The following is an 11,955-nucleotide window of genomic DNA, read 5'->3' on the forward strand; positions in this document are numbered from 1 at the left end:
GCGATTAACTACATATTATTTTCAGTGCTATGTTAATGTGTTTTCTTATTTTTGCTCTTCAAATTGTGCTTTTCTGTGTTATCGTGTGAAATATTGTGACAATTATGGCGTGTGAAAAGCGTAATACTAGGCTCCAAAGCAAACTGAGAAAAGACAGTGAAGACGAAAGCACTAATGTTCAACATAGTAATTTGGTAATTGTGCATACGGAAATGGAGCGGCCGGCAAATAATGGCGTACACAGTGAAACAATTAGTGAACAGGGAAGCATTATCGATCGATCGGTCGGCAACAGCTCGCTTCGGGAATCCGAAATGATAGGACACAATCTTGCAAAAACTGCAGATTCAGGTTTTGCATCCTCACCGTTTTCTCAAATAAGTCAAGACACCTTTTCTGCTTGTCAAAATGTGAATGTTGCCGGTGCAACTTCACTGCCGAAAAGCACTGAGGAACAGGTTTCAGACACCAGTGCATTGTTATTACAGTTACAGCAACAAATGGGACTAAGGCTACAAAAGTTAGACACAACGCTTGAACAAAATCAGAAACAAATGGGACAAAATCTTCATAAGTTAGACACAATGGAACAAAATCTTCATAAGTTACACACAATGGAACAACACCAGACACAAACACAGCAACAGTTAGACGCAATGGAACAAAAGCTTCAAAAGTTAGACACCACACTTGAAGAAACACGTGAGGATTTCACTACTGAGTTATATAACATTGAATCGAAATGTCAAAAAGTCTGTAATGACGTAAAAACACAAATTTGTGAGCATTTTAAACCTATTTTTTCGCGGCATGAAAATACATTACAAAATCACGAAGCAGTCATAAAAGAACTGCAAACTGTTGTTCATGAAAATCATGAGACCTTGCAAGCTAAAATTGACTCAGTTGCATCTACCGATTCGGTTACGCAACCTGCAAAAACTCAGGAAACTTAAAGGACACAGTAGATACGATTTCAACACAAATGGACACTCTGAAACTTGGTTCAGAAAAACACACTGAGGAAATAAGTACGCTATCGGAGAAAGTAGCCAAACTTTCGCATCAGTTCACTAACTTATCTGCAAAGGTAGATGATGATCTGAATGACACAAGACCTGTAGCCATCACTGACTCAGAAGAGTATGAGCAAATTAAGAAATTCAAACAAAATCAGAATCAAATTAATACGCAACACAAAAGAGAAATCCAGGAAGTACAAGATCAGTTGGCACAAGTAATACAAAAATTACATATTTCAAAGGACACTCGCGCTCCAACACGGGAAGAGTAACTTAGAAATACGGAAAAGCCACAAAATAATAACACAGGGCATTTCGGAAATTATGAAAGAAATTGGCAAGGTACACCGAATTTTGAGATGGAACCGCCGACACGACGTAACAATGACCGATATGCGACTCGCCGACACGATGATTTTGACTATAAGCTGTTCATTACGACACGTAAATTCAAAACATTTAAGAATTCCGGCAACGACATTCATCCACAAGCGTGGCTTCATGAATTCTCTCATTGTTTTCCTCCCAACTGGTCATTAGCGCACAGATTAGAATTTATGTGTGGCTATTTAGAGAATGAACCAGCTGTAAGAATGCGATCGTTGATTCACGTTTGCCACAGTGAAGGAGAATTTTACCATACCTTCCTCTCAGCATATTGATCTCAAGCCACAGAAGACCGAGTAAAACATAGCATCATAATGATGAAACATTTCGAACAATCTGAATTTTCCAGTCTTGTGAAATATTTTGAAGACATGTTGCACAAGAATCAGTACCTGTCAAACCCTTACAGCTCCTCAGAACTCATCCACATTTGCTTAATCAAATTGCCTGAACATTTACGACATATTAGTTTGGCAGAACGTTGCAAAGACGATATTGAAGCTTTTCAGGGACTGTTACAAGAATTGGAAAATGACACTGTCAATCGCGGAACGCGAAAACAGGAGCACAACAATTACAGGTCACATCCGTCACAATTCCGTGATGACAGAAATAATAAATGGACACAAGGCTATTCTGACAACGTAAATCGTGACCAAAACAGACACCACCCATATGACAATCGTTGGCAGAGTAAAAATAATTACAGAGAAATATCGCATTCCCATAGTAATGAATATGACAGAGACAATCAGAGAAACAGACATTATGGAAAGCAAAACAATTATTATCAAGGGAGACAGAATAACTTCAGATGCAACAGACCAGCGCGCAGTTACGATTCAGGGAGAAATTCTTCAACACGTGACCGACAAGAAAGAAACTATGGAATCTCCGACATGACGACAGACGATATGATCGTAACGACAGACCTGAATTGCATCAGAACTGGCGGGATTCAAACAGGGCAGGGCCCTCTCGACAAGGTGAATTTGTAGAAGTTAGGTCTTCTAATCCCAATAACGACGTGCGCCAACAAAGAGACAGATAATGACTCGCACCGCAGACAGCCACGTGCGCCGGCTGGCTCAGATAAAAATAACATAGACCCTAACCTTAGGAAAAATTTTAGCATTCATTACCGATGTATACAACATGATAATTGCGTTGAAGTTGAAACTCTGTGTACTAGGAAGAGTAAAGGATTGCACCACATTTCACATATAAAACCGTTTATTGAGAGATAATCTGTTTTTTTAACTTAGTCTTTGCTATAAAGTTTTTCACTTTACATTACTAATATGGTTTGTCAGACTTAGAATCTGTTAACTTGCAACTATGCTTGAAGATAAATATCCAGTCAAGAACAAAGAGAACTTATTTAAAGAGAAGTTACTAATGCATTGTTATAGTGAATAGAGGACACGGTGTTATTGTGTGTGTACATTCTTGCTTGTTAATTGCACGATTACGTAACGACTATACAGCTTACATACTTAGAACATATACTGCTAATGAGATTTTAATGCAACATTTTGGTTTACTTGAAAAGACATTCTTTATGTGAAGTACTTTCTATGAGATTAAAGATGACCTTGTATTTGGTTTCTTTGACAGCTACACGATTATATCACGACGCTACTAATGTGTGACACAATTTACATTGTTGCTTTTGCAGTGTATCTGTTTTTCTGAATTCTTCTGCAAAGTAAAACAGGTTTTAGTAGTAATTTTTGTGGTATAGCTACAATGCGACAGCCTAGCACAACAATACATTACAGTATAGTATTTTCTTGATCATGGTAATGTACGTAATAACTACGATATCTATACACATAGCTTTTCACTTTTGTTTATCATGAGGTAAGTACATTGACTTCTGCAGAACTTATCTTTCGGAGGACGGTAACTACGACACTTCCACAGAATTATCTTATGGCACGACGCACATTTAGCGCTAAAGGACACGTATTTGAGTGATTAATTTTGTACTTAAAACATTTATTTTTAAAGATTTTTGAATTACAATGATACAAAGGTTTTCTGTGATACATTTCATTCCATTGCTGTAATCTGTAACACCTGAGGGTATAATTACATTAATCCTCAGGGGGGTACATGCTTACTTTGTGTACCATGTGTTTGGCAAGCACAAGGAGCCCTAGCTAATATTGTATTTGCTTATACAACTTTACACATCGGTACCATATTTCTATACCACAAAATTACACAGCTATCTGATCATTTAACTGAGAGAGACAAACATTTACTTTACTACGTCAGTGACAGATGTTTACGCAATTACACAGTTGGATAACTTCACACTTATGAAACTGTATTTTGTCTGTACTTTGTGAACTGTTCATATTTTTTTGGAACCGTTGTGATACTATTAGAGCTTTGAATTATGTATTTGGTATGGGATCATGATTTTTAAAGTATGTTTGAGGTAGATGACACTATTGAAATGAGCAGAGAATTTTCTGTAGGTTTTGAAATTATTGCAGAAAGCTACAACGTTTTTGAGCTTTGGCTGAGTTTTTATGATGTTATTATTATGATGACAATGTGTATTATGTTGTTGAGGTATGTTTATGATCAATAAGCTGATGCTATATGAGGAATTTGATTATGCTATGTATTTATTATGATGAAATATTGAAGAAGTGTCGATGAATATGTATATGTGTAATAAGGTAATGAATAATGAGTAGTGGTTAGGGCCTCTGACTTGTGAAAAAGGATGGTGGAAACCAAGAATCGTACTTTAAGAGTTATGAAATGTGTGTATATGCGTGAATGTATCACAATGTCAGCGAAAATTTTTTGGACACTGTTTCTACACATTCGTAACGCAAGTTCTCGACCTGTGAAATTTTTTTATATGAGACTGTCACTGCTGTTGAAAATATTTCGGTAAGAAAGTTAAGTGACCTTCACATAATGCGTCATGGGCACCCAGCTGTGCCACCTGCCTGGAGAAAAGCCATTAGGTGGAGAAAAAAAGAGACCATTAACTTCGCTATTGACATTCCTTTCTAGAAAGCATCACAAATACGACACGCTCATTACTTGGAAAGATACTTACATCTGCACACCTGATTATGACAAGCGTCTTTTTACGAGAGTTGCGAGAATTTCTACTAAGTTATGAAATGCCACATGACTATTGGATGATAATTTTATGCTTTACTTTGTGCATAGTTGCTTATTTCATTTGATATCTGGTTCCAGCTGTGCTGCAGCATTGGTTTTATAAAATAAAATTAAATGCATTTGCTAATGTGAACACTTTCTGTCAACAGATCTACTAAATAATAATTTTATGATCCACATTCTTCGAAAAAGGAGCACTTGGAAAGGAAAGAACAATAAGATGGGATTAATAACAGATACTGCATACATAATTTTCTTTTCAACTACTTGGTAATTTTTTTGGTAGAATAACTTTTTGTGGTGCACCACTTTAATGACATAGATATTAAGATGTGAATAGACATTGCCCTTATCTGCACTATTGTCTTTAGTGTACTATTTTTTCTGCTTGAGCTAAGTCATGTTTAGATTTAAGTTATAGCATTTGCTGCTGCTGTTTGCCAGGCATAGTGTTACTGAATTTCACTTTGTATTACTCTGTTAAGCCAGTTTTTATACTGATTTATTTTTCTTGTTTGCTGCACATTGCTTTGTATCAGTTGTAATATTGCAATTGCTTTGCTAATTTAGATATACTGCTGCTTGCTTTGCCAATTTCCATTTTTTATCATTTCTGGTTGTGTTAATTTGTTATGTGCTGCTGCATTGCCTCGTCCCATAGTATATATATCTGAGCTCAGTAGATTTAAGTTAGCTTAAGTTGGGGTAGGCTATATAAAAGAATGAGTTGTGATGAATGGAAAGAAATGCATTGAGAAGCTATAAGAAAATGGTTTGGCCAAAAAAGTAGTGTACAGTGGAGAAAAACTATTTTTGAAAGAGGATGTGAACAGAATATAGAAAGGATAATTGGATAGGATTTTTTTGGTGGAAACAAATGCTGAAATAAGAGGAAAGATCTATGGAATGAAGTTTTGGGTTGGACTGCAGTACCAAATGTCTCTCTGAAAACAAACGCTGTCCTGTACTTTTGTGTTATTACGCTATTTGTGTTTTCCTGTCTTTATGTGTTTAGCTAATAAGATTTACATTGTAGAATTTTTCTGATAATATGTTATTTACTTTGTAAAGATGTTAAGACATTATTTATTCTGTGATGTTTTAATGCTCATGTGTGAAATTGATGTTTCGAAAACTATTCTCATTATTTTATATATTTACTTATGTCATAATTGCTGTAACGCTGCTGTATCTGTTTATTTCTATTCTTTTGTAAAATCTGTACTACTACAAACGTTATCTGTATTGTTATGTTCTTTAATGATGTATTTTGTACCTTTGTTATTGTATTCTTATGTTATAAAATTGTAATTGACACCAGTTGATCAAATTATTAATTTGTAAGTTACATTTCACTGCACATGTTTTTGTTGGGCATAGTATATGGACAATATGTGAGAAGTATCGGCTGATAGTGTTTGCACGTGTGTTAATAATTGAGCAAGGGACTGGATAACAGCATTGCTGGTTCTAAGGACAATTAAAAAAAAACTTTGTGAGTACGCAAGTGGTGGTTTATGGACTTGCTCTATTCTCTGCAAGACTCTTCGATGGTGATTGAGCACCTGTACAGTCGCAACAGATGGCTGCTGGCCGTCTCTACAGGGACTACAGTGGGTTTGCACCTTTGATGACCCACCAATACCATTATTTCTACAAGGACTGCAGTGGGTCTGCACCTCTGGTGGCCCACCAATACCATACTCTCTACCAGGACTACAGTGGGTTTGCTCTGTGATGACCTACCTACCAATATTCGACAAAACTTTGACTGACTCTGCTGTGGGTTTGCTCTGATGTGGCCCATTACCTGTCTGCATGTCAAGAGTCAGCACTGTCTTTCTGTTGGAAGGACAACACTACTTCAAGACTGCATGAAAATCCACTACTTCCATGTGCATTCTCTTTAACTGCTCAGACTTTGAGAGAAAAAAATAAAATAACACTGCAATTTTACTGTGATGAACGATCAGGACTGTCTTTATGGACTGTGAGAAAATTTTAACTTTTGACCAACATTGTATCAATAAGTGTGTTCATTTGATTTCTTTGTTATTGTAATTATGAAAAAATTTTTCAAATTTGTATTGGCCGCTGCCCAAAACAATTTGTAAAATTTTTTGTGGGGAGCATGGGGGTTATGTAAGTAGGCTGTTTAGGTTTTTATATTGGTAACGGCACCGCCACGTAGCGCCCTGTATGAAAATCACTGGCTGTGTTGTGTGCAGTCTGTGGCTGGTTGGCATTGTTGTAATACTCGCCATTGTAGTGTTGGGCAGTTGGCTGTGAACAGCGCGTAGCGTTGCGCAGTTGGAGGTGAGCCGCCAGCAGTGGTGGATGTGTGGAGAGAGATGGCAGAATTTTAAGAGCGGACGATCTGGACGTGTGTCCGCCAGAGACAGTACATTTGTAAGACTGGATGTCATGAACTGATATATATATAATATCACTTTTGAACAATATTAAGATAAATACATTGTTTGTTCTCTATCAAAATCTTTCTTTTGCTAACTGTGCCTATTAGTAGTCAGTGCCTTCAGTACAAAGATTTTTGTGAGGTAAGTGATTCGTGAAACGTATAGGTTAATGTTAGTCAGAGCCATTCTTTTGTAGGGATTATTAAAAGTCAGATTGCGTTGCGCTAAAAGTATTGTGTGTTAGCTTAACCACAGTCATGTATAATTGTTCAAAAGGGACGTTTCATATGTCGACCCTTAGCAGAGGATACCTCACTGGAATCTTCTGATTTTTTCGTGTAGTTTGTGTAATTAGTGTAGCTTTTGTTTATTGCTAGCGCGTAATTGTAGAGAGAATCTCCTTTGTAGTTGTAGTCTTTCATTGTTGTACAGTAAAACGGTTGTGGCATTCATGAAGATTTGCACCAAGTATTTCGCAGCTGCGCTTGCGATTAACTACATATTATTTTCAGTGCTATGTTAATGTGTTTTCTTATTTTTGCTCTTCAAATTGTGCTTTTCTGTGTTATCGTGTGAAATATTGTGACAATTATGGCGTGTGAAAAGCGTAATACTAGGCTCCAAAGCAAACTGAGAAAAGACAGTGAAGACGAAAGCACTAATGTTCAACATAGTAATTTGGTAATTGTGCATACGGAAATGGAGCGGCCGGCAAATAATGGCGTACACAGTGAAACAATTAGTGAACAGGGAAGCATTATCGATCGATCGGTCGGCAACAGCTCGCTTCGGGAATCCGAAATGATAGGACACAATCTTGCAAAAACTGCAGATTCAGGTTTTGCATCCTCACCGTTTTCTCAAATAAGTCAAGACACCTTTTCTGCTTGTCAAAATGTGAATGTTGCCGGTGCAACTTCACTGCCGAAAAGCACTGAGGAACAGGTTTCAGACACCAGTGCATTGTTATTACAGTTACAGCAACAAATGGGACTAAGGCTACAAAAGTTAGACACAACGCTTGAACAAAATCAGAAACAAATGGGACAAAATCTTCATAAGTTAGACACAATGGAACAAAATCTTCATAAGTTACACACAATGGAACAACACCAGACACAAACACAGCAACAGTTAGACGCAATGGAACAAAAGCTTCAAAAGTTAGACACCACACTTGAAGAAACACGTGAGGATTTCACTACTGAGTTATATAACATTGAATCGAAATGTCAAAAAGTCTGTAATGACGTAAAAACACAAATTTGTGAGCATTTTAAACCTATTTTTTCGCGGCATGAAAATACATTACAAAATCACGAAGCAGTCATAAAAGAACTGCAAACTGTTGTTCATGAAAATCATGAGACCTTGCAAGCTAAAATTGACTCAGTTGCATCTACCGATTCGGTTACGCAACCTGCAAAAACTCAGGAAACTTAAAGGACACAGTAGATACGATTTCAACACAAATGGACACTCTGAAACTTGGTTCAGAAAAACACACTGAGGAAATAAGTACGCTATCGGAGAAAGTAGCCAAACTTTCGCATCAGTTCACTAACTTATCTGCAAAGGTAGATGATGATCTGAATGACACAAGACCTGTAGCCATCACTGACTCAGAAGAGTATGAGCAAATTAAGAAATTCAAACAAAATCAGAATCAAATTAATACGCAACACAAAAGAGAAATCCAGGAAGTACAAGATCAGTTGGCACAAGTAATACAAAAATTACATATTTCAAAGGACACTCGCGCTCCAACACGGGAAGAGTAACTTAGAAATACGGAAAAGCCACAAAATAATAACACAGGGCATTTCGGAAATTATGAAAGAAATTGGCAAGGTACACCGAATTTTGAGATGGAACCGCCGACACGACGTAACAATGACCGATATGCGACTCGCCGACACGATGATTTTGACTATAAGCTGTTCATTACGACACGTAAATTCAAAACATTTAAGAATTCCGGCAACGACATTCATCCACAAGCGTGGCTTCATGAATTCTCTCATTGTTTTCCTCCCAACTGGTCATTAGCGCACAGATTAGAATTTATGTGTGGCTATTTAGAGAATGAACCAGCTGTAAGAATGCGATCGTTGATTCACGTTTGCCACAGTGAAGGAGAATTTTACCATACCTTCCTCTCAGCATATTGATCTCAAGCCACAGAAGACCGAGTAAAACATAGCATCATAATGATGAAACATTTCGAACAATCTGAATTTTCCAGTCTTGTGAAATATTTTGAAGACATGTTGCACAAGAATCAGTACCTGTCAAACCCTTACAGCTCCTCAGAACTCATCCACATTTGCTTAATCAAATTGCCTGAACATTTACGACATATTAGTTTGGCAGAACGTTGCAAAGACGATATTGAAGCTTTTCAGGGACTGTTACAAGAATTGGAAAATGACACTGTCAATCGCGGAACGCGAAAACAGGAGCACAACAATTACAGGTCACATCCGTCACAATTCCGTGATGACAGAAATAATAAATGGACACAAGGCTATTCTGACAACGTAAATCGTGACCAAAACAGACACCACCCATATGACAATCGTTGGCAGAGTAAAAATAATTACAGAGAAATATCGCATTCCCATAGTAATGAATATGACAGAGACAATCAGAGAAACAGACATTATGGAAAGCAAAACAATTATTATCAAGGGAGACAGAATAACTTCAGATGCAACAGACCAGCGCGCAGTTACGATTCAGGGAGAAATTCTTCAACACGTGACCGACAAGAAAGAAACTATGGAATCTCCGACATGACGACAGACGATATGATCGTAACGACAGACCTGAATTGCATCAGAACTGGCGGGATTCAAACAGGGCAGGGCCCTCTCGACAAGGTGAATTTGTAGAAGTTAGGTCTTCTAATCCCAATAACGACGTGCGCCAACAAAGAGACAGATAATGACTCGCACCGCAGACAGCCACGTGCGCCGGCTGGCTCAGATAAAAATAACATAGACCCTAACCTTAGGAAAAATTTTAGCATTCATTACCGATGTATACAACATGATAATTGCGTTGAAGTTGAAACTCTGTGTACTAGGAAGAGTAAAGGATTGCACCACATTTCACATATAAAACCGTTTATTGAGAGATAATCTGTTTTTTTAACTTAGTCTTTGCTATAAAGTTTTTCACTTTACATTACTAATATGGTTTGTCAGACTTAGAATCTGTTAACTTGCAACTATGCTTGAAGATAAATATCCAGTCAAGAACAAAGAGAACTTATTTAAAGAGAAGTTACTAATGCATTGTTATAGTGAATAGAGGACACGGTGTTATTGTGTGTGTACATCCTTGCTTGTTAATTGCACGATTACGTAACGACTATACAGCTTACATACTTAGAACATATACTGCTAATGAGATTTTAATGCAACATTTTGGTTTACTTGAAAAGACATTCTTTATGTGAAGTACTTTCTATGAGATTAAAGATGACCTTGTATTTGGTTTCTTTGACAGCTACACGATTATATCACGACGCTACTAATGTGTGACACAATTTACATTGTTGCTTTTGCAGTGTATCTGTTTTTCTGAATTCTTCTGCAAAGTAAAACAGGTTTTAGTAGTAATTTTTGTGGTATAGCTACAATGCGACAGCCTAGCACAACAATACATTACAGTATAGTATTTTCTTGATCATGGTAATGTACGTAATAACTACGATATCTATACACATAGCTTTTCACTTTTGTTTATCATGAGGTAAGTACATTGACTTCTGCAGAACTTATCTTTCGGAGGACGGTAACTACGACACTTCCACAGAATTATCTTATGGCACGACGCACATTTAGCGCTAAAGGACACGTATTTGAGTGATTAATTTTGTACTTAAAACATTTATTTTTAAAGATTTTTGAATTACAATGATACAAAGGTTTTCTGTGATACATTTCATTCCATTGCTGTAATCTGTAACACCTGAGGGTATAATTACATTAATCCTCAGGGGGGTACATGCTTACTTTGTGTACCATGTGTTTGGCAAGCACAAGGAGCCCTAGCTAATATTGTATTTGCTTATACAACTTTACACATCGGTACCATATTTCTATACCACAAAATTACACAGCTATCTGATCATTTAACTGAGAGAGACAAACATTTACTTTACTACGTCAGTGACAGATGTTTACGCAATTACACAGTTGGATAACTTCACACTTATGAAACTGTATTTTGTCTGTACTTTGTGAACTGTTCATATTTTTTTGGAACCGTTGTGATACTATTAGAGCTTTGAATTATGTATTTGGTATGGGATCATGATTTTTAAAGTATGTTTGAGGTAGATGACACTATTGAAATGAGCAGAGAATTTTCTGTAGGTTTTGAAATTATTGCAGAAAGCTACAACGTTTTTGAGCTTTGGCTGAGTTTTTATGATGTTATTATTATGATGACAATGTGTATTATGTTGTTGAGGTATGTTTATGATCAATAAGCTGATGCTATATGAGGAATTTGATTATGCTATGTATTTATTATGATGAAATATTGAAGAAGTGTCGATGAATATGTATATGTGTAATAAGGTAATGAATAATGAGTAGTGGTTAGGGCCTCTGACTTGTGAAAAAGGATGGTGGAAACCAAGAATCGTACTTTAAGAGTTATGAAATGTGTGTATATGCGTGAATGTATCACAATGTCAGCGAAAATTTTTTGGACACTGTTTCTACACATTCGTAACGCAAGTTCTCGACCTGTGAAATTTTTTTATATGAGACTGTCACTGCTGTTGAAAATATTTCGGTAAGAAAGTTAAGTGACCTTCACATAATGCGTCATGGGCACCCAGCTGTGCCACCTGCCTGGAGAAAAGCCATTAGGTGGAGAAAAAAAGAGACCATTAACTTCGCTATTGACATTCCTTTCTAGAAAGCATCACAAATACGACACGCTCATTACTTGGA

This window comes from Schistocerca piceifrons, chromosome 4 (assembly GCF_021461385.2).
Source record: "Schistocerca piceifrons isolate TAMUIC-IGC-003096 chromosome 4, iqSchPice1.1, whole genome shotgun sequence".
NCBI lineage: Eukaryota > Metazoa > Arthropoda > Insecta > Orthoptera > Acrididae > Schistocerca > Schistocerca piceifrons.